The sequence below is a fragment of the Oenanthe melanoleuca genome, chromosome 5 (assembly GCF_029582105.1).
Source record: "Oenanthe melanoleuca isolate GR-GAL-2019-014 chromosome 5, OMel1.0, whole genome shotgun sequence".
In the NCBI taxonomy this organism is placed as follows: domain Eukaryota; kingdom Metazoa; phylum Chordata; class Aves; order Passeriformes; family Muscicapidae; genus Oenanthe; species Oenanthe melanoleuca.
The window spans coordinates 11,669,244-11,695,955 of NC_079339.1; positions in this window are offsets into that span (position 1 = coordinate 11,669,244).

The following is a 26,712-nucleotide window of genomic DNA, read 5'->3' on the forward strand; positions in this document are numbered from 1 at the left end:
TTTTATACACACACTTAGCACCCTTTTTATTTGATCAAAGTTTGCATGTGTGACAAAGCAATTGTCTTGTTGCATGCATTCCCATCCTCTTCAATTTCATATCATTTCTGTAGGATCTCATCTAAAGGATGCTTTTTTTCTTATCATCCTTTGGGCTTAATTTTGCTGTGGCAAATCAGGCTCTGTGCTCTTTTTGTTTCATACCCTGTCATTTAGAACCAGACAACAATAATTCTGGGATTGGAATGTGCTTTCTGTTATCTGGCTGATTTTGATGGATTGTCATGCGACATTTTGACTTTGCAGGGGTTGAATGCAGCATTCAAATGTTTTGAGCAGTTAACTGAACAAACATGCAAGGGAAACTAGAGAGAAAGGTCACCAGCACAGTGTTTGGTGAACAAAGCTTTGCAGGTTTTTTTTTTATTGTTGTTTGTGGGTTTGTTGGTTGGGTTTTTGTTGGTTTTTTTTTCTTTTTAACCTGAGAAAAGCTTTGAAATAGTGTATTGTAACACAGCTTGCAGACCACTGAATTATGTACTGTACACATGGTTAAGGATTTATGGGGCCATGAGTTATTTAATCAGGTAATGCATATGCTTTGTACAACAAGCAGGCAGATGCAAACTCTGAATGGAAGAAATTGTTCATCCTTTGAATGACACACATGATATGCTGTGTTATTGGAAAAGAATATGACTTTTTCCAGCCAAAAGCTGTCATTTCCAGTGGTCATTGTCTCATCTGAAGACATCAATTAAGCATCAAAGTGTAATAAACAGTGACTTTCATTTGAGGTGTGTTCAACAAGGCAAAACAGAGAAACCTCAGGTCTCTGGCATTAGGGTCTTGTGTTGTAATTGCTGTGAATTTTAGGTTTTTTGCAGAAAAGGACACAGCTTATGACAAGGCTTTGTTAATACCTACTGAAACTGAAATATGTTCTTGCTGTAGAGGTTTTAGCCCCAGTGAATGGGAAGTGGCTGATAGCTGTAATGATGTGTTGCAGCACAGGATAGAAAGGGTAAAAACAACTAAGGAAAAAGCATTGTACCCTTCAAAACAGACAGGGCTTTTTTGTAGTGTTGGCTCAGCACTCTGGGGCTCCTATTTTGGTTTGGGCTGTGTTGGTTATGTAAAAATGAAAGAAAACAGAAAAGAAAGTAAGAAACCCATTAGAGGGAAACAAAGCAAGTCTCAGGAAAAAGGAGGTGTGAGGATGAATTTTTGGACTTGTACTTGGGAAAAAGCCTCAATCTTCAAAATTGTGTGGGACAGAAATGGGGGGAGTGGAAAGTTATGATCAGCTCTGACTCTGCTAGAGAGGGGAAGTAGAAGGGGAGATCTTATTGGAATCTACAGCTTCCTTGTGAGGGGAAGCAGAGGGGCAGGCACTGATCTCTTCCTTCTGGTAACCAGAGACAGGACCCAAGGGAATGGCCTGAAGTTGATTCAGGACAGGTTTAGGTTGGGTATCAGGAAAAGGTTCTTCCCCAGAAGGTGTCTGGGCACTGGAACAGCTCCCCAGGACAGTGGTCACAGGGCTCAAGAGTGTTTGGACACTGCTCTCAGGCTCACAGTGGGACTTTTGGGGTGTCCTGTGCAGGGCCAGGAGCTGGACTTTGACAATCCTTGTGTGGCCCTTCCAACTGGAGATATTCTATGGTTCTGCCACAACAGGCCCTGTCTTTGATGTGAGAGTGGTGGACGTGAAGGAGCAGGGTCTTGTCCCACTTGCTACATCTCAGTGTCCATCCCAGTAACCACAGATGAGACCAGACAGGAATGACAAGGAGTCCTTTCAGAGGAAAAGCAGAGGCATTGTGTCACAAAGGCATCCCTAAAGAGAGGAAGCATTGTGACAGGCCTGAACCTTTCAATGTACCCTAGGAGAGCACACCCCTGAGGGATGATCACACTCAAGAGCCACAGATACAGCTAGGCACTGACTTCTACAAGCTGAGACTGCATAGCATGTGCTAGATGGGAGTAATGTGGCCAGAGCACTGCTGAGCACTTGGGCAAGGCTGGGAAGCTGCACTGAAGTGACTGACTGTCACATACAGCAGATCAGCATCCTTCACCCACTGCTCAAAGCCTGAGGACCTGGCTGAGTGGGACATGGGAGGGAGCAGTGCACACAGGTCTCCTGCTGCAGTGTCCCCTCCAGGCTTGTTGGAGTCTGTGAGCCAGGGGTCTCTCTGAATCCTTCAGGGAGAAATCAGAGTGCAGGGATTGAATTAAAGCCTTTGGATGGGTTGAAGTATATTAAGCCACTCACAAAAGAAGACATTTAAGTAGAAGTAAGTTAGTAAGTTTTAGGGTGAGCTCTAATGCTGTTAGTAAGTGAAAGGTTTCGAATGCCACAGTAGTTGTACAAGTTCTAGTGAAGGTTGAAAACATCCTGATATCTTCAGCAAGAGGCGCCAGGCCCACAGCTGTAGACAAGACTTAGTCATAATAGAGCTATAGTAAGAATATTGCTTACATTTCTCACATAGAACAAGATAGGGTGTATGAGTAGTTCTATACTAACCAGGTGTGCTAAGAAACTAGAATTCTAATAGGTCAAGGAGTGGTGGTCTGAGCTTGTGTCTCAGCTTGTTGGAAAAATCCTATATAAGAGTTTGTATTGGGGAGAGTTGTTGCTTTTAGCCATTGGCTTTTGCCAGGGCTTTTAGCCATTCAATTATTGCTACAGCTTTTGCCATTGCTTTGCCATTGCTTTTGCTATTGCCTGTTGAGACTGATGTGCTTTGTAATAACCTTTTGAACTATTAGCTGCTTTGCTTATTTAAGATAACCCAACAAGTAAGAGCGTGAGAGCTCAGAGTTGGTGCCATAGAGCACTGGGGGTCAGGAACCTCACAGATGCTCACCTTCCTGGGCTCTGCCACGCTCCCTGCACCTTTTTCTGAGTGTTCTTTGTAGAGTTGGGATTAATTTATTTTTTTTTTTTAATTCCAGCTTTGAAATTTTCCCTGATTATGTAGAAGCAAAAGTCTTCCTTCATGTTTCCAGCATCTGACTTCAACAAAAGTCCCCTAAGGTTTTCCAGTTACAGATTGGACTTCTGTGAATAATGGTGACTCAAATATTCCAAAGCAATTTTAATATTCCCTATATCCATCTAAGTACTGCAGGTAGGTCCATGCAACTAGCTCCAGAAAGCCACATGAAAATGCAAATGTTTGCTTTCTCAACCAGAACTGAAAAATACTAAGCATTTCTAAAGGAGAAACAGAACAGTATGTTCTACTTTCCTTATGTATTTTATAAAAAATGCATATATAAAAATGAATATGAATTCTTTTAGGAGAAATTGTTTCATAAAAGAAACATGAGTTTGCTTTGGCAAAGATGCTTATGATTTATGGTTCATTCTGTAAACTTGGCCAAACAATTTCCTTCTCCTTTGTGATTGGAGAGCAGAGCTGTCGGGGGCAGGGAGTTACAGGATGGCATCTGTTCTTAGAGCAAGAGAATTATGTTTATTCATGATTAGTTTATGCAGCAAATGCATCAAAGAGTTTATTTGAATTGTGATAAATTTGCCTTGTAGAAAAGAAATATTTTTCTTAATTGGACCTTATAGGAAAAGTCCCAGTAATGGCAAATGCAAATGAGAAATAATCTGAATTTGAAGATTTTTTATTTATTTATTTATTTTTTTTTCCAGAACTACTAGTGCTCAAAGTAGGGTGAGGCCACTGTCTTTGCACTTTTTAATAAAATTGTGGCTTTTCTTCTCCTCTTCATTTCAATATGCATATTCCATGGTAGTACAGTAGTGGTTTAACATGTAGCTTCTTCATGAATCTTTACTGAAAGCAGAAGATAAGTTTATCACTATCATGCTCAGTAGTCTTCCTTCCCTGCTTGCTTTTTAGTATTGAATGAGGTTTTATAAAGTGCCACCAACCATGCCAGTTTTCCATATTTTTCACTCTATGTAAATTTTTGCAGAGAGGTAGGGAGAGCAAGTGAAAGATTGACACTGGTATCTCCTGAAACGTTCCCTGGTTTTTTTTAAGCAGCTCAATTTTCCTACAGCATTGCCAAAAACCTAACAGATGATGTTTTCAGGATCAGAGACAGGAGATTGAAATGTTGCTAATGTCTGTAGCACTTAAGTCATAGAATTCTGTAAAGAAATGTGCCATGATTGATCTGATTAATCTTTTAGATGGGTGGTGAGAGAGAAAGAAGCTTCTCCACCATGTGGAATTTTTATATTTATATAACTGCTTTTTAGAGGCTGAGCTTGGGTGTCCTTGTAATATCCTGACACGGGTGACTTGCACTCAGCAATTCTGGCTGAATTGAGTGCTCTGCTTCAGAAAGGAAAAGTTTTCTGTCTGGCTGTAATAGAAACATTTTTTACAATTCTCTCCCAGGAGCAAAGTCCTGTGGGATCCTTTGGGGAATGTAAAGCAGTGTGGCACACAGGCCTGTCCCCTTGCTGCAAAGAGGGTTCTGCACCTCAACCCAAATTTGATTCATGGCCAAAAAGCTTCAGGGTGTAGCTCATCATTCTCAAGATTAGCTGTAATTTTGGGTGAGCATGGATGCTCTAGCTGAGCTGGAGAAACATTTACCCTGCCATGCTGGTCTGCAGCAGATTTGTGAGTCAGCCTTCATTCAGTCTGACAAAGCTGCAAGACCTGGGGCTCGTGCTGGAGGATTCCAGTCCTTCCCCAGCTTCTCACTGATGAGGAGAGCAGGGGCACCCCATTCTGGTGCCACCAGTCATGGCACAATTGCTACAGAAATCCTGGCTTCTCCTTGAAACTCACATGAGCAGTTACCTGCTGGTTATCTCACACAGAACTGGGTCTTTCCAGCCCTGCTGCAATACTCGATAAGTGGAGCTAAAGACATTTTCCTTTTCAAGTCAGATCTTGTAAGTTCTCAGTCTCTGGGCAGGAAGCAGAGGGCAGTATTCATGTGTCTGTGTAGATACACATGCACACAATCTATTGTTTCTTTAGCAAGAGCACTGAGCTTCAGCAAGGATGCAAAAAAGCCAACATACAAAGCACTGCAACCAAGGAGCAGAACTGGTCAGGCATTGCAATAATATAGTTCTATTTTGGGAGGAAACAGACTTAGAAAAAAGACAATTCTGTTGTTCCCTAAACTAGTAGAAGAGGAAAAAAAAAATTACCAAAATTCAGAAAATTTAAAACATTTTATTAAGTCTGTTTGGTCTTCTCTCTTAAAGGAACCTGCTAAGTAAATACTCAGAACAATGTGCATGAAAAATAGGCTTCAGTAGGGCTTGTGTTCCTACTGTTATTTGTTCAGTGCCTATAATGCCACACAGAACTTAAAGAACATTTAATATTACAATTAATTATATCATGTTGGAATAAATAATTTCCTAAACCTGCACTCTGTCATGGTGACCACTGATAAGGAATTTAATTTGAAACCCAGCTCTTGGCTTCTGAAAATCAGCTCTAACTAAATTGTCGCAGTCATTACACGTTGTAAAGCCTCTATATTTCACACTTCATTTTCTATCCAAATGGATGGCAGCCTACTTCAAAGGGGAAGAAGCAAACCTGTGGTCAGAGTGTTCACCTGAGCAGCATGCTCTCCCTAGATCCCATGTCTGGCAGTTGCACGCGTTTTGAATTCCTGCAGGTTTGCAATTTAATTGGTCAAAAATCAAAGGGTGTCCAGTTGAACTTGACCTTATAACAGGGTCAGAGATTGAGGGCAGTGTTTGATGCTCCACCTTTCCTGACATTTCACTGTTGCACAAAACTGGGAAAGATGTTTCAATGAACTTCCCAGGCTGGAAATGTTAACCCCAAATGTTCAGAGCTTGTGAGCATGAAGTTTATATGGCAGGGAGGCACTTTTATAGCCCTCTCTGTGGGCCCAGTGGATGCTCAATTATAATAAGAGAAAATGGATTAATTTATACCTTTGCACAGTCTGTAACATCAACCCAAGTACCTCCTTCAGCACTGTGAATGGTGCCAGTGTGTAAGATTTGCCACGGTAAGCATACAAATATTTCAAATTTCAGAGGCAGCATATACTGAACCCTCAACATTGTCTTTTTCATGACCAGTCTAGGAGGACTGGTGATGTTCCTTTTTGTATTTGTGGGCATCAGTCCCTGGATGCTGCTTCTGATTTTTTTGTTTATGTGGAGGTTACTGGGGGAAATGCTTGGAGACAGAAGCTGGGAAGTGTTTGAAAGAAGTCTTAAAACAGAGTTGGTGTGAATCTGAATGGAAAATTAAGGTTCGTTTGCTACCTCATTGCTTTGGACAGTTTAAGTCACATCTTTAAAAAAACCCATCTTTTGGGTATATCCTGTTTGTGGATCCCTGGGTGAAATGAAGCTGGTGTAACTGAGCACAGGGGCTCCAAACTCTTTCCTCTTTGCTCTCCTCTCTTTTCTACTCCCTTGGGCAGCCTGGTCTACAGTGAGCAGAAGGGAATCATTGATCCTTGCTGAGGTTTGAAGTGAGCTCTGCTGCCTTTGCTGGTCCTGCCAGCTGAGAGGGAATGCAGCAGGAATTTTTGCCAGTGGTGACATGGTAACTGAGGCAGGACTGTGTGATTGCATTCAACTCATGAAATATTTGTGTCAACACTCAGGTGTGCAGCTCACAGAAAGTGAGATGCCCTGTTGCTGTTGGACATGGGTATAATGGCCACACAGGTTAAATTTGTATGGGGACCCAAAAACTCTATTCATTTTTACTTTTTTCTTTTTTCTTTCCTTGAGCCAAACTCCCTATCTGGGGCTGTGTCACAACAGATAGCAGTGTTTGGGGACCTCAGTGTCCTGTGCAAGTAATAAGAACATTGTCACTGTTTTTCTGATCAGAGATTGATAGTTCAATACCTTTCAACTTGACTGGGAAGGTAAGGTGCAAGGACTTTTAGACACTCTGTTTTCATCAGGGGACTGATTTGGGCTGGTATTTGTGATCCTGTTCATGTGTAAATGCCTGCTTTTAAAAGCATTTGTGTTTAGATAGGACCAGTTTGCTTTCCCTTTGGAAAACACCCAAAGGAGATACAGATAGATGTATCATCAGAAAATAGAATGCTTAATACTGTTAATCACTGTGCATGCTAAAAGCAGTAATGAACATTTTTTTTTAAAAGAAATTTTAAATATCACTAATTTATAGGAAAAACATGTTAATTTTTTAAAAAATCTAATTTTCTGCTTCTTCTTTACTCCTCATTCAGATTATTCATGCAAAACCTGAGGTGTTACTGGATGCTGGATATTTCTTTACTTATTTCTTGTTCATGTTTGTACCCAGCTCATTTGGTCATTTTCAAGTTACAACTGTGTTTTTTGGCACAACTTTCACAAACCCAACCAACTGTGGGATGGAAATTGCACTGTACCAAGTTGTCCCCACTTCCATTTCACAAACAGGTTTATAAAGCTGGCATGGCCCAGTATAATTATTCTGCAGCAGGTGTCAGCTGGGAGTTTTTTTATCTTTCAGGATCCCTTGACCTTTCTTTTGGGCACACGTACAGTGTGTTAATGATGAGCGATGTCCACACATCAGCACTAATTCAAACTTGAGCTCTTCCACAGTTTGAAATATGCATGGATAAAGTCTGTGCAGATGGTCCTGAATTTTAATACATAAAAGTCACACTAAAACAAAGTTAACTTTTCAAATTCTGCAATAAATCACAAAAAGCTGAATATGATCCTCTGGATGTCTTAATTAGATGAATTTCTTTCACTTAATCAGACATTCAAAGTCAAAGGGACAAAAGACACAGCCTTTTTTAGTCACTAAATCCTGAATAATGGCTTAGTGGTCAGAAGAGTTGATCAAATTACTTGCTGCCATTCATGTTTATATTTGGTTGTATTCTTTTTTTTTTTTTTTTATTAAGTTGGAAATCACTGCTTCAATTTTTTTTACAAAACAGAATCAAGAATACCCTTCATCAGGAATTGTAGTGATAGGACAAGGAATAATGGGTTCAAACTGAAGGAAGGGAAATTTAGGTTAGATCTATGGAAGAAATTCTTTTCTGAGGGGGTGGTGAGGCACTGGGAGAGGCTGCCCAGAGAAACTGTGGATGCTCCATCCCTATGCAAGGCCAGGTTGGATGGAACTTTGAGCAACCTGGTTTCATGGGAGGTGTCCCTTTCCAGGACAAGGGGGCTGGAACTGGATCATCTTTAAGGCCCCTTCCTATGCAAGCCTTTCTGTGATGCTAGAATTCCCAGCAGCTGCATTTCCAGGCTTGCTGCCATCCAAGAATTTGGCATCGTGGCCATCTGCACAGGGATGCATTTAAGGAGTGCTTAGTCTGCAATCTGACCTTCAAAGCTGGGTAAATAGCAAGAGCCAGGATGAGCCCCACAGCCCAAATTTAGGCACCTCAGAGAGGAGGCAGCAGTAAGAAGGGCAGGGCTGAGGACCCTGAGCATCCTCTGGGCTCAGAGAGGGGCACTGCACCCTCTGTGTGCTGCTCAGAGCTCACACAGAGCACGTGGAGCAACCCTGCCCTCAAGGACTTCTGTTTACCACAAGCACATGGCACTTTTAAAAAACTTCACATATGGCTAAATTAACCTGATTTCCTAATGAGGAAATTAACAAATGCCCAACTGCTTCAGGGTTATCTCCATGTTGAGTTCCCGGCGCGTTTTTTCTCCCAATCTTAAAAATGTTCCATTTTGGTTTAAAAAAGTGATTCATGCTGGCAACCTCTCCAGATTTTTCTAGCTTTATTGAAAACAGCTGTGACACTTTTGCTGAAGTGGGATGTCTTTGGTCCTGTGTGTTTGGTTTTTTTTGGTTTTTAATTAAGCCAGAGGTAGAGCTGGAGCTCGGAAACGTCAGTTGCAACCATAAACAAAGTTTTTAGAGAATGGGGAGGAAGAGAGAGCCTGAGAGCCAGGATTTACAATGGGGAAGTGTTAGAATTGACTCTAGGTGTCACTGTGAGCTATGCCTGTAATTCTGCAGCTCCATTTCCACTTTTATTCAGTGACCCCCCCACTTTCCAGCCTTCTTCTTCCTCTCTGTTTCTCCCATGTCTCCCCCTCTCACTCTGTAACACACACACACACATGCAGAGAAGTCTCTGACAAATAATAGCTGGAAGCAAGGAAATTACTGTGATCATTGCAGAACATGGCATTGACACAAATTAATAGGTATTTAATAAAAATGCTGGTTAACCAAATAGTTATGATGTGTGACATCTCATTTATATGAAGTCCTGGAAAGAAAATTAGTAAAAAAAAAACAAAAAAACAGTTGCTGAGCTTTCTTTTGCCCATTTCAATACTTCTACAGGTAAAAGCAGAAAGCAAATACCAGCAAACAAAACACTCTCCCAGTTTTGTTGATTTATATTGGGCAGGGCTGGATCATTTTAGGCATTATGGGCTTCATTGGTGGCACAAGGGGTTCTGGCAGATTTTGAAACTGTACCCACCTGCAAAAGCAACCTCTATCTCTTAATGCTTTCTGTTCACCAATATTAAGTTAACTTCCCAATTTATAATTTAGAACACTTTCCTATAAGATCCACTTGGAGAATACTAACTAATGACATAGAGCAACATCATTAAACACTTTAGTGCCTCGGGGTAACAGACTACAATGCATCCTGCAAAGTAGCACTCAGAGGCTGTATGAACATATCCTGTCACCTTGCAATCTCTTGCAGCATAGCCCTGGGACTGTGCAGGGAGATAACACACAGTGGAATAGAACAAAGTCTGCTGGAGTCACACTCTCCTTAACGTGAGGAATTATCAAGATGCCTGCTTAGGTCCCAAACAGATGAACTTCTGCAAATGAGCAAATTTAAATGCCTTCTTATCACACATGGGCAGAATGCTGTTTTCATGGTGTTACTGAGAGTCTGATGTTACTTTTAAGTGACTTTGTGCAGTGATCAGTACTTTGGTCCTAATTAGTAAAAGTAATTTCTGCCTTAGATTTAAATCATACACAGAAAAATTGGTCATCTGATGTTTTAATTCACCCCTCTGCCGACCTGAAATTATTCCTTGCTCTACATACTCTAACTTTTTCCTGCATCACTCTCAATTTCCTAAGCAACAGTTTGCATGACTTCAAGTTTTTTTCTTTGGAGTTTGCTTTTTTTAAACTGGAATTTAGTGAGGTTCTTCTGAACAACAAGACCAATTTTGAAAGCCACTTTGTAGAACTCCATCTCCTCTTTGATTTGGCTTCCTCTGACAGTGCTGAATCTTGAATTTTTGTATCATCCCATGGGAAAGGGGTGAAAATTACAAATTTTTCCCAGTGAATGTTGCTTGCTGCTGGCTGGAACTTCTGAACCATCTCTCTTTGGTTTTCATCCTCCCCTGGTACTGCACTGCACACTGAACATTCTTCAATAAGTTGATGAGTCCAAGATGCCCCTGCACTAATCCAGTCACTCGTGGCTGCTGTGATTATCCACTCCCTGTAAAATTACTGCTGGACAGTGTCACCAGTGCAGTCTCACCTCTGGATGGAGCAGCCTTTTTTTCCTTTCTGTTTTGGTTGGTTTTTTATATTTTTTCCCCTATTTTAATCGGGATTAAGCAGTCAGATCTGATGACACTTCACACAAGTGCAGTTATTTGAAAACACACTGTCCTTTCAATCACAGTAAGTGACAGTGTGCACAGTGTGCACTCCAACGATGCCACAGCTGCCTTTGATGCCTGCTCTGACTTGCTTTAAGATAAATAGTTCAGAGGAAAATTCTTTACAGTAGCAAACTACTTTTGCCACATGTTTAGCTCTATATAGTCTATTTTTTGCTCTTACTTTTTTCTTTTAAAAGGAAAATATAACAGGGATGAAACTGGAGGAGAGTTGAGGAGCCATTTCTTAGGATGAATATTTTTTAACTGGGGACAGGCTTAAATTCCTGCATATTTAGAGCAAAGGAGTTGGGTGTGAGGAAATATTCCTAAGCTCCCTGCTCCCATCTCCATGCCCAGTTTCTCTCTCATGGATATTACAGAGGCTTCTTTGGGTGATTTAAATTCTCTTCATCTGAGATGATTCACTGAAGGTCAGGTCTCTTGAAGTAATATTTTCTTTCTTATCTTCACCCAATCAATCATGTCATATGTAAAAAGTCCAAGCAGTTGTATCAGTGCTTTAGAACAATGTGACAATATTAGACCAATCAAAATAAACCAATTGCATATTAGAAATTATTTTAAAGTGATATGGCAAAAAAAAAAAAAAAAAAAATGCACAAGCTGACAAATAAAGCTGATAAAATAACACTCATTGGTCATTACAATGTGGAGGAAGTTGTAGGGTTTTTTTCTTCTTCTAGGGTATTTAACTGCTTGGCTTCTAATATTTCTTTTAATGTTTGCTTTTGCCTGGCAGGAATGTGATGAAATTATGCAAAGCTATGATTCACATAGAACAAATACAGATTGCAAACTATATAATGTTATCCTGGCCTGCTGTTTATAAAGCAATGAATATGCCTGCTAACTCTGTATGCTGATGATTTTTTGCAGCCAGGTTTATAGCTGGATGAATGACCTTTACTTTTTCTAATTATTATTTTACACAAGCAAATAATTTACCTTTATAATCATAAGCAATCATTGAGAAAGACCCTTGGCAGGTGCAGGTATATTGTACTTTTCATATTGTCAGTTCACAGCATTTTTCTGGTTCTGGTGTGGTTTCTATGCCTTGTGTGTTGCTCTACACAGAAATAGTGGGAATTTAAACTTAAGGCAAATTATCTCAATTGTATATTTATGACTTTGAATAAAATCATGGGCTTTCCTCATTAATAAATGAGGTAAATGATTCTGGTGCAGTCTCTGCTCAAGAGTGGCTGAAGAAATCAGACTTTTCTCACCAGATCAAACAGTGGTGTCAGCCTTACACAGAGTCTTAGGACTTGGAGAAAACCTGATAGTTTCATGGTCAGTGTGCCCAGTGGCCAGCTGCTCACACATAGCCAGCTAAGCAGGAGCACACAGAAAGGCTGGCTCAGTTTCTTGTGGTTTTGACACTGTTTGAGTCTCTCAGAGCATCTCAAGGGCCAGACACTGTTTTAAAGCACTTACAGCAGAATGGCAGTGAGTGAATTGCTGACAGCATAGCATGCAATCTTGCTCAAGAAGTGTAGCATTAGTCTAGAGGCAACATGGGGTAGTTGAGAGACACCTGAGCTGTTTCAGCAATAACACTGAACTTTCATGCTTCAGCTCTTTCTGATGCAGCTCCTTGTTTCACAAACAGGTGTCTAAAACTGCTGTGAAAGTCACTTCACCTGCAGACTGAGCAAAAGCCCACTGACTTTTCATAGAATGCTGTAGTGTCAAGTAATAATGTGCACATTTTGTCTCTGGGGAATTGCAGCTTGGGAGCCTGTTGTCTGTGAAAATGAGAAGAGACCCATGCTTTGAGGGAGCTGGCAAAGAAACCTGCTGGAGGCTGCCCTTCCTTTCTCTGCTTTCCCTCTGTCACCACTTGTGCAGCAGAGGGACTAATTCTGCTGTGTGTGTTACAGGGTTTTTCCCATTTCTTTTCCATCTCAGGAACAAATTAATTGGCTGATTTTTTTTGTTGTTGTTTGTTGGTTTGGTTTTTTTTTTTTTCCTGGTGAACTCACAGAAATGCCACAAACCCCATTCTTCCTGCAGAACCTGCCTCTGCTCTGCATTGCTGCCTAAGAGTGACTGAAATAGCCATGTGACACGTTGACAAGAGTAATTATACCCAGAGGAGCTGGTAATTTATGTTGGGCAGCAGGTGGTGTCATTTCCTGGTTAGTCTGTACCTAACTTGTTATTATCTATGGCCATCAGCAGCTGGAGTGACACCTACAGAGGAGCCCTTGGAGCTGGCAGCAGGAGCCAGAGCTGCTCCATGTGGCTGTGGATGGAAGGATTCCCCCATCCCTCACACTGGGTGCAGCACAGCCTTTGATAACCTGGCTCATCTCATCATCTCCCCTCTTGTGTGTGACTTTTAACAGGCTGTGCTTGGCAGAGGATGAGCTGCTGCTTTCTTCTGGCCACCATCATTATGCCCCTGGCTCACTCATGTAGAACTGGCCATCTAAAGGGCTGCTGTCCCCAAGGGGACATTTTTTACCAAAATGCTTCTTTGGTTTGGCAAGTGACTTCATTCCTCGTTTCTGGGATGAGCACCCCATTGTTCTGGGGGCTGTACACACACATAATTAGGGATAGAGTCTTCCCCTTCCTTCCTTCCTTCCTTCCTTCCTTCCTTCCTTCCTTCCTTCCTTCCTTCCTTCCTTCCTTCCTTCCTTCCTTCCTTCCTTCCTTCCTTCCTTCCTTCCTTCCTTCCTTCCTTCCTTCCTTCCTTCCTTCCTTCCTTCCTTCCTTCCTTCCTTCCTTCCTTCCTTCCTTCCTTCCTTCCCCTATGTGCTTCTGTTCATTTTTAAAACACCATCTTCCCAACTGCCTCAAAATGTAACCACTCTTTATATCATTCACTTATTTTACCAAGTGAGCTCAACATCTGAGGTCCTGCTGGTTTTTTCTACACCTGTTTACTCACCTGGAATCAGCCAGCAGAGTTTCCTTGGTCACAGGTCCAGGTCCACATGCATGATCCTGACTAAAATACTTTTACAGGAGCTGTGTGATCTCCTGTGCAGGAATATCCAAGGTGGCTCCAAACAAGTTCACTCTGGGCACTGCAGCTTTGCCAGGCACCACATACACATGGTCAGAGTGCTTGAATTACCCTGCAGATGCCTCAGGTAGCTGCAAAAGCTTTACCCTACACTTGGATTCTTTACATTTAACTTTTATAGCTGTCATGATCCTTGAGGTGATCCTTCTTTTAATCCATGGGCTTGAAATATTGCTGAATGTGTTATATATTTCATAGGGATTTTTGAAGATTTTTTTTTTTTTAAGTGGAAGTAAGGTTTTGTAGATTTTTTTTTTTTCCTTAGAGGAATGATACTGTGTTCAGAGATAATGGCAAAGAGCTCACAGTGCTTGTCATGGATACCTTTACTTTTTTCATTTGCAGTAGGAAGGTAACATCCTGTGCATCCTGTGGATGTTCCTGTGCATCTTCAGTCATGCTGCAGGAAATGGATTTCATAGAGAAATATCATACAGAAGGGCCTGAACCATATTCAGGACTGGAACTGGAAATAAGTGTTAATTTGTATGAAGTACACAAGTGCAAATGTAATTTTTTTTTTTCCCATGAGGCTCATTAAGTGGCACTGCCAAAGGAAACAAAGGAGTGCTTAGAGATTTCACAGGACACACCTGGTGAAATTGTCATGTAAAAACCAAATTGATCTATTGGGTAAGGGCAATTTTACAAGTCCCAGGTATAATTCTGGGCAGAATGTAGAGATGCAATGAGGAACCTGATTTTTTTCCTCAGGAGAATGGAAGAGCTTTCTTGGAGGAAGTAATGGAATCTGCTTTACTTAGCTTAGTAAAATAATACCCATACAGATTTCAGTGGCTAAAATAAAGGAAGCAGAAAAATAATTTTTAATAGAGGAGGTTTCTTGAATATCTTGCCCAAAGATTTTCCCTGGTAAGATGGTAGTGGCAAACAATGAGCCAATTTTGAAAGTTGCAAAGTAGTTATATGAGTTTGCTGCTGCTGCTGGAACCTCAACTCAGCATCCCAAGAGAAGCCATTCATTTCTGCATTCTAGTGCCATAAACAATTTTACCTTAACTTAAAGAATTCATATTTCAGCACTTTTTATTTTCTGGTGCCTTTTTTTTTTTTTTTTTTTCTCAGTGGCTTGAATAATGATCTTGAATTCTAGCACTGCTTTAAGAGTTTTCAAGAGTTTTTCTCCCTTCCAAGGTTCCCCAATTTACCAGCAGTAGCTGAATGAGCCATTTGGTTTTGTCTCATATTCTGCTCTACTTTTCACACCAGGGTACTAATTTGTGTCCTGGAGTCAGCCTGAGTGCTTACTGATGGTACAGCTCCCCATGGGAACCTCTTGTACCCCATCCAGCTGAATTCTGCTGCTATTTGTTTTTCAGCTTACATTTTTCAAAATTTGATAAAACCTGTGGGAATTAGTTGCCTAATTCTTGCAGAATTACAATGTGAGTTGGATGAATAATTTCCTCAGACTTGTTTGAAAATCTCAGATTGTTATTCTAATATTATTCGTACTACTGCATGTGTTTTCAGAGCTAAAATTCTGCAATAAATAAGCTGCTGGAATCACATTAGTTACAAGAATATTCACTTACAGAGTCATTTGTAAGCACAACTCATACCTGGATTAGGTTGTGTAATTTTTTTTTAAAGTAAGAGTGAATACTAAGAAGCTGAACTCACTGGCTTACATAACAGCTACACATCCTACAGCAGCTGTAATTTCCATAGCACTGAACTTTAAATGGAGAAGACAAGAGCTGAGACAAAGGACATCTTTTGAAGTTTCAGAGCCTGATTCTGTAAACTGGTCAAATAAAGGTGAATGCTATTTATCATAAAGCAGACTAATTTTCTGTCAGGATTTTCCCTCAATTAATGGTTCTTCAACCTTACAAATGAGAATTAGAAGTGTGTATGTCAAGGGAATGGTATTCCCTTAACAGAAAGGGAACAGATGCCTAACCTGTAAGTTTGCATATCTCTGTTTTATTGCTGTGGGACTTGCCAGTTCTAGGGTCAAAGCAGAGCCCTAACTAGGGGGAATGGAAGGTAAAAAGGTAAAGAAAGAGATGAAATCAATAAGAAAGGGTTCAAAACACATGTCTGATGAGTTCTTTCTCCCAGATAACATTGTCAAAGAATAAAACTGAGCTGGAGGGTAACATGCTACCTTTCTGTCCAGTCATTCACTAGAAAAGACTAAATTTGATTCAAAGCTCTGTAGAGACTTCTGAGAGATGCTGTTTTCCATTAAGTGCAAGAAATTCTGAAGGAATTAAAATACTTTTAGTTAGCTAGATTATGCTGCATTCTTCTCATTAACAAGGAGAATTTGATAGCCTCTGTCTTTGACTTTTCTGGAGATTCAACATCATTTGGTGTGAAAATAGTCTTGGTCTCTTTAAGGGAGGATAAGACAGTGGATAAATTGCCACCATGTGCTAAGAAGCTTTGGGATAAAGCCTTATTCCCCAAATGAGAATTGCTAACAGGAATTCCAAAAGGATTATTACAGCCCTTTGCTTCCCACATTTTTTTGGGTGACCAAATCTTTGCAAGTTCATGTAGCTTATGAGCATTCAAAGAGGCCTGTTGTAAAATGTTCATCACATAAGTCACATTTTTTGATATTACCTGATGGCATTTTCAGCTCTGGAGAGTGCAACAACTTTGTTCTTTGATTTGGTAAGAGGGTGATTGGAACTGGCACTGGAATTCTTCCCACTGGATTTGGGATGTTTGTGGAAGCAATATACTAGATGTCCCCTGATGTCACTGCAGAGCACAAGACACTTGGAAAGCAGCATTCATATTGCCTGCATAAGCACTGCTTTTAGGAAGAATTGCTTTTTCTTCAGAAAATTAGGTTAAATTAGACACCCAGCTTCCAGAGGGTTGGAGTCAGGCAAGAAGAGTCTGTCATTTCCAGAGAAATGGGTCTCCATTCCTTGGAAAACCCAGAATATGAGGGCCAGGGGGCACCTACAACACAGATCTGCTTGCTGGATATAACCTTGATACATCTCTCCTTTATTGAAGAAAATTCGCTATCCAGACTCTACGTGGTTTATGAATAAATCCAAGACATATATGCTTGGATTTTTTTTTATTTTTTTTTTTTTTTGGCTCAGTCCTTTTATTCTGCACAGAACTCTGGTTCTCAGAGTAAAAGGTTAATGATCTTTGGGTCCAGGCTGACCCAGGATCAGAGCAGCAGTTTTTTTCCTCAACTGCAGCGGGAGGTGAATTCAGGGCCTGTTTGAAAACCTGGCTTTACATGCAGCTCAGGTTTAGACAGGGGAACCTTGTGCAGTGCAAGTCCTCTGTGAAATTAGGTGACTCTGTGTTGTAAGAGGCAATTTTTTGATTAAAAGAAAAGAATCTGATAAAAGCATGTGTTTGTTTTTGGAGAACAGCACGACAATGTGTATCGTTTTTATCTGTCAACAGCCATCACCTTGTCAGAGTTTGGCTGCTGTTGATTTATTACAACCTATGTGAATGTATAATTGGTAGGCTGGTCCTCAGACCTGTGGAGGAGAGGCACAAATTTGGAAGCCAGATGTCCCATGGTAATGCACTAAAAGAGAGAGATAATCACCAAAGAGCTGAGGAGCCCTTCAACTCATTACTCTTACATACTCTCTTAGCCTTAAGATTTATCAGTGTTTGTAATGAAAGCATCTAAAATGAAAACAACTTATTAACTTCTCTAAAGGCACCATCTTCCACTCCCCACAAATAAATCTTTTATCAGGATCTGCACTGCAGCCTTTTACATTGGGGGGAATTCACTGAGGCACACTATTTAGCAATGCTGTCCCAACGCCCAGAATGACCTTGACAAAGAGAAAAGACTTTGGAGGTGGAAACTTCCTGGCAAAACAATGCATGCAAGGAAGTTTTACTCTCACTGAGGAGTTTCAGGGATGATTCTTGGAGCTGTTTCTCTGCCAGCACTGAAGGTGTGCAAACATTCCCTGCAGAGGTGTGGTCTGCCCTTGACCTGTGTGTGGCTCACCCTTTAAATCTGAGCATCAAGGACCATTGGATCTGAAAAGTGCATCCTGCCAGAGGGAGGACAGGGTTGTAGTTCTAGCAGAGCTGCTCTCCAGCTGAGCTGAAGGAACATTACCTTTTAAATATCGATCTGTGCTTTTAATTTGCTATTAATCACAGTGGGTTTCAGAGCAGTTGGGTTTCACAAGGAGGCTGTGGCTCTTCCAAGGTGATGCCATTAACAAGTGCCTCTCATTCCTGGTGTTGGAATTCTGGTTGGCAGAAGGCATGTTGCTGAAAATCTGGGGACTGCAGAGGACTTCTGTGGACAGGAATGTAGGGGCTGAAAGGCAGAGCTGTAAAGCCCCAGTGTAAATTATCATTTGTCTTCTCCCTCTAATTCAGTCCTGATCTGGAGAGAGGGAGAGCAATATGTCATTAAAGGAGTCTTAGTGGGTTCACAGACCAGGTGATGTACATCCTCCATTTGCCTCAGACAACCACATGTACATCTCTCTAATGTGATTAGACCGTCATACGGGGCACAGATCAATTTATTATTCTGCCTGAGAGCACCATGCTCCTCTTTAAAAAATTGTTACTCCTGAAGTTGGCAATTACTTTAAAATAAATTTACCAAAGACAAAATTGTGCCTCTTGGGTCAGCAAATGACTTCCCTGTTTTTTCTTGAAGAGACAAGGTGTTTATTAAGACCTCCTTAGTTTACTGTGTTGGGTTTTTCACTTTGAATAATTGTCCAATTAAATATAATTTGGAAGTCCATGCTAACCTACTGCTTGCATTGTATAAGTAAGAATATCTCTGAAAGATGTGCATTAATAAATCCCACTGAGCCCTATCTCTTTTAAAAAATGGTTTCCTTTGTTTAATTTTTAGAATTCTTTCACAGGGCTCTAAGCCTTGCATTTGGAAAAGCTGCTGTTTTCACACAAATAATTTATACAGTCCATTCTTTCAGATTCTGTAGAAAACATTTTTATCATTTATTGCAAGATAGCTTATTTTTAAAATTATTTTTAACCTATTGTTTAGGCTTGCAGCATGTTTTACAGTTTAAAACTTTACAGATTCTATTTTTTTTGTGTGTGTGTGTCTAGGGATTTCTAATTTGCAAGGGGGAAATACTATGAAGTTAAGTGGATAAAAGAAAAGTAATTAAATGCAGCAATTAGATGAAGTTCTAGAAACCCAAGATGGAATTGGTCAATAAGAGATATGAAGAAGGATAAAGAAAAATGATGTTTCCTGATATAACATGTTCCACAGAGATAGAGTCATGCCTGGCCTTGCAGTCTGAGCATCAGGCTGGCAGCAGGACCTCTCACTCTGACTCAAGCACAAAGAACATTGATGTTTCTTTATCTAGCAGCATCTAAGTCACTCTAACTCATTTTCTCCTGTGGATAGAAGACTTTTATTTCTAATAGGAATATAATGAGTATTGATTAACTGATCAATATAATTAATAAAGTTTTTTAGAGCTGAGGAAATAACAAAGCATGTGGGGGAAATTTTACCTCATTTTGCAATTCATAAAAAAACTGCCACAAAATGAATCCCAAAAAATATTTTATGCTGTTGTAATTACACTTTTAATTGTAATTATGATTGCTCTTTCTGTACTAAAAATGTATTTTTGTTTTGCTATAGGTAGGAAAAGACATACAGTAAATTAGGACTGAAATTAGCTGTGTACTCTGTCCTTTATATTCTGGTTGCTTCACCCTCTAGTGAAACACAAGAAGCTGGAAAGCTTATTTGCCTTTCCCAGTCTATCAGTGCACAGAACATCTAATTAATGTTGAGGTCAGTAACACAATCTGCTCTTCCTGGAGAGTTAGGATCCAACAACCATCCAGACACCAGAATAAACTCCAGCCAAGTGTTTTCAGCCAGAATGAAACAGAAGTTAATTGGTACTGCCCTCTTCACTGTAATACCATCCATGGGCAGGAGGGTGCATCTGTCTGAATGTGCACATAAATACCTGCAGGAATCTGAAGGACATCTTGCAGTTCCTGCTGAGATGGGGAGCCAGTAACTTCACTGGAATAGCAGAGTGGTGGACTTTCCCCCCCCCCCAGTATTTTGATAATATAATTCTTTAGAAAGAGTGCTTACAGATAAAATAGCTCGGCTGCATCATGGAACCAGGAAAATTTGGGATAGCAAGAGGCCAGAGGAAAGCAGCATGAGACTTCAAAGGAGGTGAATTCCATGCCTGAAAAGTCACATTATACACTTTTATGTCCCTTTAAATACCCTTGCTGTGCATTCCCAAACTGGTTGTGGCATTCTATAGGTGAAAAACATCCTGGTCTTTACTGGATATTGTGACCAAATATCATTCCTTGCTTTGAACAAGGGGCCAGTAATTAGTGGCTGCTCTTAACCAAGCAGTACAGAGCAGTTTTGAGAATGGGCAATAGGAAAAAAAAGTGGATTTTGAAAGAGTAGTTCTTTGTTTGAGGAAGTAAAACAACAAGTAAAATGATCTTAAAATAAAGAGTAAGAATGTTAGAGCTCCCACAAATTTTTAAAAACCCAAAAGCATAGAGAAAAGAGCTGTAGCTGTACCTGTTTCACCTCCTTTGCTGCATGCTCACCTATATAGAATCCCATTCATCCATATTCTGTTTTGGAATGATGCCTTGATTACTTTAACTGCACTTGCCATGCAGCTGGACCCTAAGTATACTCTTACTTCTGCAAGAGTTGTTTCATTTCCCATAAATAATTTTTTATGTTGATCCAGCCAAACAGAGCTCCCCCAAAACTAAGCAGAAGGATTGGCTTAAACCATGCTCTGATTATTTTTTTGAAGCATGGCACACTGATGCTTTTGGAACAAAATACTTTTCTGGCAATAGCACCCCTTAAAAACACTGAACAGCATCTGGAAGGTTTTCATGCATCCCTGCAGTGCTCTGCATCCCACAGACCTGTTTCCAGCTGGGGAAAAAAGTGGCAGCAAGAAGTTTGTTGAAATCATGCCATTTTGTGAAATAGTACTGTGGTGGCAAATCAGAAAATTCAGAGAGTTTTTTATCAATATTTTCCAGCCAGCTCTTATTTGCTCTCTCTCATGAGCAACATTACAGAATGCAGTGCTTAATTCATGCAGTGGTTACTCAGTTAATCACCAAAACCTGCCTTTCTTCTCCATTTTCTACATAAGTATCTACCTCACAGGCTTAGTGATGATAGCCTGGGCTTTGCAAGAGTACATAAGCAAGACACCATATCTCTGTTCATGCTGGAAAAGTCCTGCTTGAGCTGTTCTTACATTAATAAGTTTATCCAGGTTCTCCAAGTAAGCTGAGGTGGATTCTGACAGTACTGCTCTGAACTGAGCAGCAAGTTTCTTGTTGGAAGCAGAAGGTACTTGCTGGTGTTTCATGTCAGTGAGATGCACAAAGTACTGCCTGAGGAGTGGGAGCAGAGCCTGGAATGGATTTTTGTGGGGTGGAGGGCTGGGCCATGGCAAATTGCTATTTTTGACTGTAGATCCTCACTGTCCTTCAGTGTGGGGGGTATCACAGAGGTGTGTGGGGACTAATAATGATAAAAAGTTCTTTTTATCAGTGCCAGGGAGAAAGGAATTGGAGTACAGTCTAATGCACCACTTACTTCTCCACTTCAGTGAGTGCCAGCTCTTCAGGACCACTGTTGTGCCAAGCAGATAAGCAGTTTGTTACTGGAGACAAGACAGGTGCTTGAAATGCTGAAGATGTGTGTGGAGATAATTGCTATTTTTTAATGAGTGGGCCAGCTCATAAAATTCTTCAGTTTCTGAGTTAGCATAGTCTGAGCTAGTCTAGGATAGCTTAATGAAGAAGTGATGGAGACAAAATTTCAGTTGTTGCTCCTTTGATTTTCAGATCCATTTATATAAGGAACTGATATAATGTTAGGTTTGATTATAATCCAGGTGATTTTATAATGAATTTAACTTCAAGCACTGATAGTGATTAGTAGTCAACAGATCAGCAGTTTGCAGAGCAAAGGGCCAAATGGTGATCAGAGCATCTGATGTGAGGCAGAGCTGGGATTGCCTAACCCAAAGAAGAGAAGGCTCAAGAGTGTCTTCCCAATGTGATGAGAAGGTGTAGAGAGGACAGAGACACACTCTTCTCGTGGTGCCAAATGATAGCACAAAACCCAATGTGCATTAACAGAAATACAAGAAAATCCACATAAAAAGAAAAACCCTTACTGTGAGGACAGTCAAACTCTGGCAAGGTTGCCCAGACAGGCTGCTGAGTTTCCATCCTTGGAGATGCTCAAACCCCAGCTGGAAACAGCCCTGAGTAATGTGCTCTAGTTGATTCTGCTGTGAGCAAAGCAGGAACAGACTAGACAGTCTCTAGAGGCAGCTTCCAACCTCTTCTGTAATTCTCTTTCCTATCAAAGGTCAAGTTTCTGGTGTGTAATTCAGTACTAACTGAAGCTGACTGGTGTCTTTACATCAGTTTCAATGATCATGGTTCAGGTCAAGCATGAGAGAAAAAATAAACAATATTAGCAGAGATAAAAACTCAGATTTGGGAGCAGAAGGAGCAGACGTACCAATAAAATTAAATGAACAGTCACTAAAAAGATAGCTGCAGAAAGGTCCAGAAAGAGATATCAAAAGTGATGCCAAAGAGGAGCAGAGCTGTATTTCTGCTCACAGTGCATCTCTGTTATGACAAAAAAAAAAAAAAAAAAAAAGCTGGATTGTACATCTCTACGTATCCAATCTTCTTGGATTCCTAGGTTTCTTCAATACCAGCCTCTAAGTAAAACAACACTTCTACTTTGCAGCTGACTAAGTGCAAAAGTTTCTAAAATGTGGCTTGTTTAAAGAAATTAAACAAGTATATCTGATAGGATGCTTTTAACAATTTCTAGATTTTCAGTCCAGTTTAAGTTCTTAAATTGCAGCTAACATTACAAAAGGAAGCTGAAGTTCCTCTTTTATCCAGAATTACAGTTCATTTCAAAAGCAGCTGAATATGTATTTGCCATTAATAGAGTAATTGAAGGGTGAAGGGTCTGAAGCACTAATTCTATAAGGAGCAGCTGAGGGACCTGGGGTTATTCAGTCTTGAGGAGAGGAATGGTCAGTAGAGACCTCAATACTGTCTACAGCTGCCTGTAAGATTGTACACAGGTGGGTTTGGTCTTTTCTTCCTCGTAACAAGCAATAGGACAAGAGGAAAGAGCCTCATGTTGTGCCAGGGAAAGTTTAGATTGGATATTAGAAAAAATTTCTTCACTGAAAGGCTGGTCAAGCATTGGAGCAGGGGTACAGGCACCATCCCCGAAATTCTTCCAAAAAACCAGGTAGATGTGGAGCTTAGGGACATGGTTTAGTGGTAGACCTGGCAGAGTTAGGCTAATGGTTGGGCTTGATGGTCCTGGAGGTCTTTTCCAGCCTTAATGATACTGTAATTCCATCATGCATGGTAGTAGACACTTTTTTAAAATTGAAGATATCAAACTTTGACCCAATGCTAAAGTCTAGTTCCAGTTCTTAAGAATTTTTAGGTATTAAGACTGTCTTCAACATCTTTTAGAGCTTAAAGGTGACCTTCTTTTGTTTCTTCTTCATGAATGTCCTGTTGGTATGTGGGTGGCTTTATGGATTTTTCTTCCTTCTGAGGTCACTTGGTTTAGGATATGTGCTTACAGAAGTCATTGGTCCATCTTCTATGAGTGATGAAACCATGATAAATAACTCAGTCTTTTGTATAGGATTCTACTCTTGGATAGATGTACTTCTCAGATCTACCTATGAAGAGTGAAGGCATTGGTCCCTTATTTTTAATTTATGGAAGGTTTATGAATCATGTACAATGTTAACTTACTTAAAGATGTTTCTGAGAGTGTTATGCTTCACTGGGGCAGCAGAAACTGTGGATTACTGTTCTTCAAGAGAAGGTGAAATACTTGGATAATGTGGACATGTTGGTATTTCAGCTTGTTGAATGGTTTAGGAAGTGAAATAAGTCAGCCAAATGCAGTATTGGGAAGCACTCAGCACCTGTGTGTCCTCTGCCTTGCTGTGCTACCTGCGCTGAGAACAAGATTTTTTATCATTATGCTCATAATAGTTCTGCTGTCAGCTGATGGGCTGGAAATGAGAGACAGATATGTCAATGGTTAAGAGCTGCCAACATGATAGGGCAGTGGAAGTGGCTGAAATGGCTTTTTGTTGCATAAGGGGAAGTCTTGCCAGTAGAGATTAAGAAAGTACTGAATAATCCAGTAAAACATGGAGCAATGAAACAGTTGTGTCTTCCTATGTTTAAGGATTAATTGGGCTTGGAAGTAATGCAGGGAGAGCCTAATCTTTCAAAGGAGACCATGTGCCTTGTTTTGTTTTGTTGTAGGACAAAAGCTGGGAGCTGATGAGAGCAGTTTAAGTTAGAGGTCAGTGCTGGCACAGGAATGAATGGGTTTGAATTAAGCATGAATAAAATGGCCTGTAAATAAGATGATTTTTAATCCTCAGAACAGCCTTAGTGAGAGTGACTGCCACAAATAACTGGAGCACTTTGAAGATGAAACTGGTAAATTTGAGAAAGGGTTTTCATCATGTTCTTTGCTGTGAGAGGGAAAAGGGTGCTCCCTGGCCCAGGGGGTCACTCACATACATGAGCTCCTAATCCAGGGCTGTTGGGTGTGTTTCCTTCAAAATCCAGTTTTTACACTGGGTTCCAGACTGGTGGTCTCCTGCTACCATCTGTCACCTGCATCAGGAGTAAATTGTGTCTTACTTTGTAAGACATAGAACGTGTGATTTGAAAGTTAATGCAGTATTTGTTCAGTGTATTTGCATTTTTGTGCTTGATGCTAGTAGAAGATACAGCCCTAGATTCCTCCTCTGTGGGCTATGATTCACCTTCATTATAAATATTTCACATCAGCCTCATGCTTAATGATGCTGTTGGAAGAGAGAACATCTGGATTCTTTTACCAGGTGCTATAGCTGGATCTTACAAGTTGGAAGCATTGCTTTTACTGTCTCTATTAAAAATTAAAACAGGGGGGAAATATGCCTAAATTCTTCTGAACAGCCAATCTTGAAATTGCTCTATTAGATTATTGCATAATTCCCACTACTGTGATATTTGAATAACGCCCTACAATATTCATGTGTGCTTAGAGGAAATGATGTACTGAGGAGATAAAGGATGTGTTCAAGGTTATGCAAGAAGTCTGAGGTGAAAGAAAGCCTGACTGTGCCTCTACACGTCTGAGCACTGCTCTGTCTACTGGGCTATTAGAAAGGGTACCAGCTTCCTGCTAAAAATACTTCTAAAAATACTTTTTTTTTTACCTCAGACTCTGGTCATCTGGCTCTTAGGGAATCATAATTTTGGTCCTTGAGATTCCTTTTGGTATTTTTGTGAATCCAGAAGAAGTGGCTTCCTGCCTAACTACACCTTTCCTGTCCTTCTTGCCTATCTCCTGGCTCTGTTTCCAAGCTCTGTGCTATGAGCAGCGTGGTGTCTGCCACAGAAATATTGCTGCTTGTGGTGTTTTGTCTGCCCTCAGTGCTCCTGTGCACCTTCTGATCAGTGACTACACTGAGTCTCCACAGAAAGGAGAGCAGGTGATGCAGGGCTCAGTTCTGGGAGAGTTCTGGCTAACACCATCACCTGCTTGGGTGGATATTTGTGGGAACTATTATTCTGGGCTATGCCCCAAGCTCTATCCATAAGCATATCAAAATGACTTTGTGAAATGTTGCAATTTGAGGCCAATATAAAAACTGTCTGTCAAGAAAGTTTCAATTCCTTCCACATCTTCCATTTTACATAGTTCTAAACTCATTTTAAATTACAGAAAATATAGTTACTGACTTCTAAACGTGTCATTAAAAAGCTTTAAGAGCCTGCTGCTGACGATCTTGTTTTCTAAAATTTTATGTGGTTAGACTAATGACCTAGAACTTTCCACTCACGCTATGAAAGTACATGAATTTTATGTGTGGGAGGCTGAAGGCTGGGGCAGAGCTCCTTGCAGGGGGTGTTGAGAACCACTGGAGAAACTGGGCTCATTACAGCTGTGATGGTATTAGAAGGGGATGGTAATCAGACTGCAGATAGGTGTAGCTCAAATCCTTTAGCACAAAACAAAGTCTTTTAAACCCTGCTCTTTCAGCAATTCATTTAACAAGGAGAAGTGCTTTGAAATTAGTCCTTGGATATTGTGTCTTCAATTTACGTCCTCAGTGCAGTTAGCACTTAATATATCCCTTTCAGAAGCAGATTGTCACTGCAAAGTGTCTGTACACAGTCTGTCTAATTCATCCACAGAGGTCCCACTGCATTTCAATTGTGTCTTTTTTGTTGCTTTTAGGAGCAAAGCTTGGGTTGCTGCACATTCTTGCCACCTTTTTCCACTTCACTGAAATCATTCACTTGATTTAAAAAACCCTACACAACTAAATTGATTCAGTAAATCCCTTTTTCATGTACAGTAAGTGGTTTGGTGTAAGGCACAGAAATCTTTCTACTTTTACACTTCCTTTCATTTCATACAATTGTCCTTAGAAAAGTAAGTCTATAAATGATAAAAAAAAAAAAAATACAAAGTGGAGCCAAGTTAGAAGGAAAAAGTTTTAACTAGCTTTTTTGTCAAGCTTCAAACAATGCTTTCTCTGATTCTGACTTTCTCTTTCTGACCAGTGTCTGTTTACAGTCACTCATCATTAACTATACATATTTATCAGGGTTTGCAGCCACTGCTGGCCTATTTGATACTCCTCTTTTTAAACAAAAAACACCCTCAGAAATTGATACGGTAGCCAAAATGATATTCATAAAAAATTTAAGAAAGAGCTCTCAGCATTTAAAAAAAAAAAAAAAAAAAAAAAAAAAAAAAGAAGAAGAAGAAGAAGAAATTTTTTTGAAGGAGCTGAAAAGAAAAAGGTCTTGGAATTACAAGCAGTTAGACTTGGTTTTTTTGCGTAATGACTCCTGGTATCCCACTGTGAGAAGACTTTCCCCAGCTTCTCGTCTGCATTCTTCCTCGTTCCCTGCG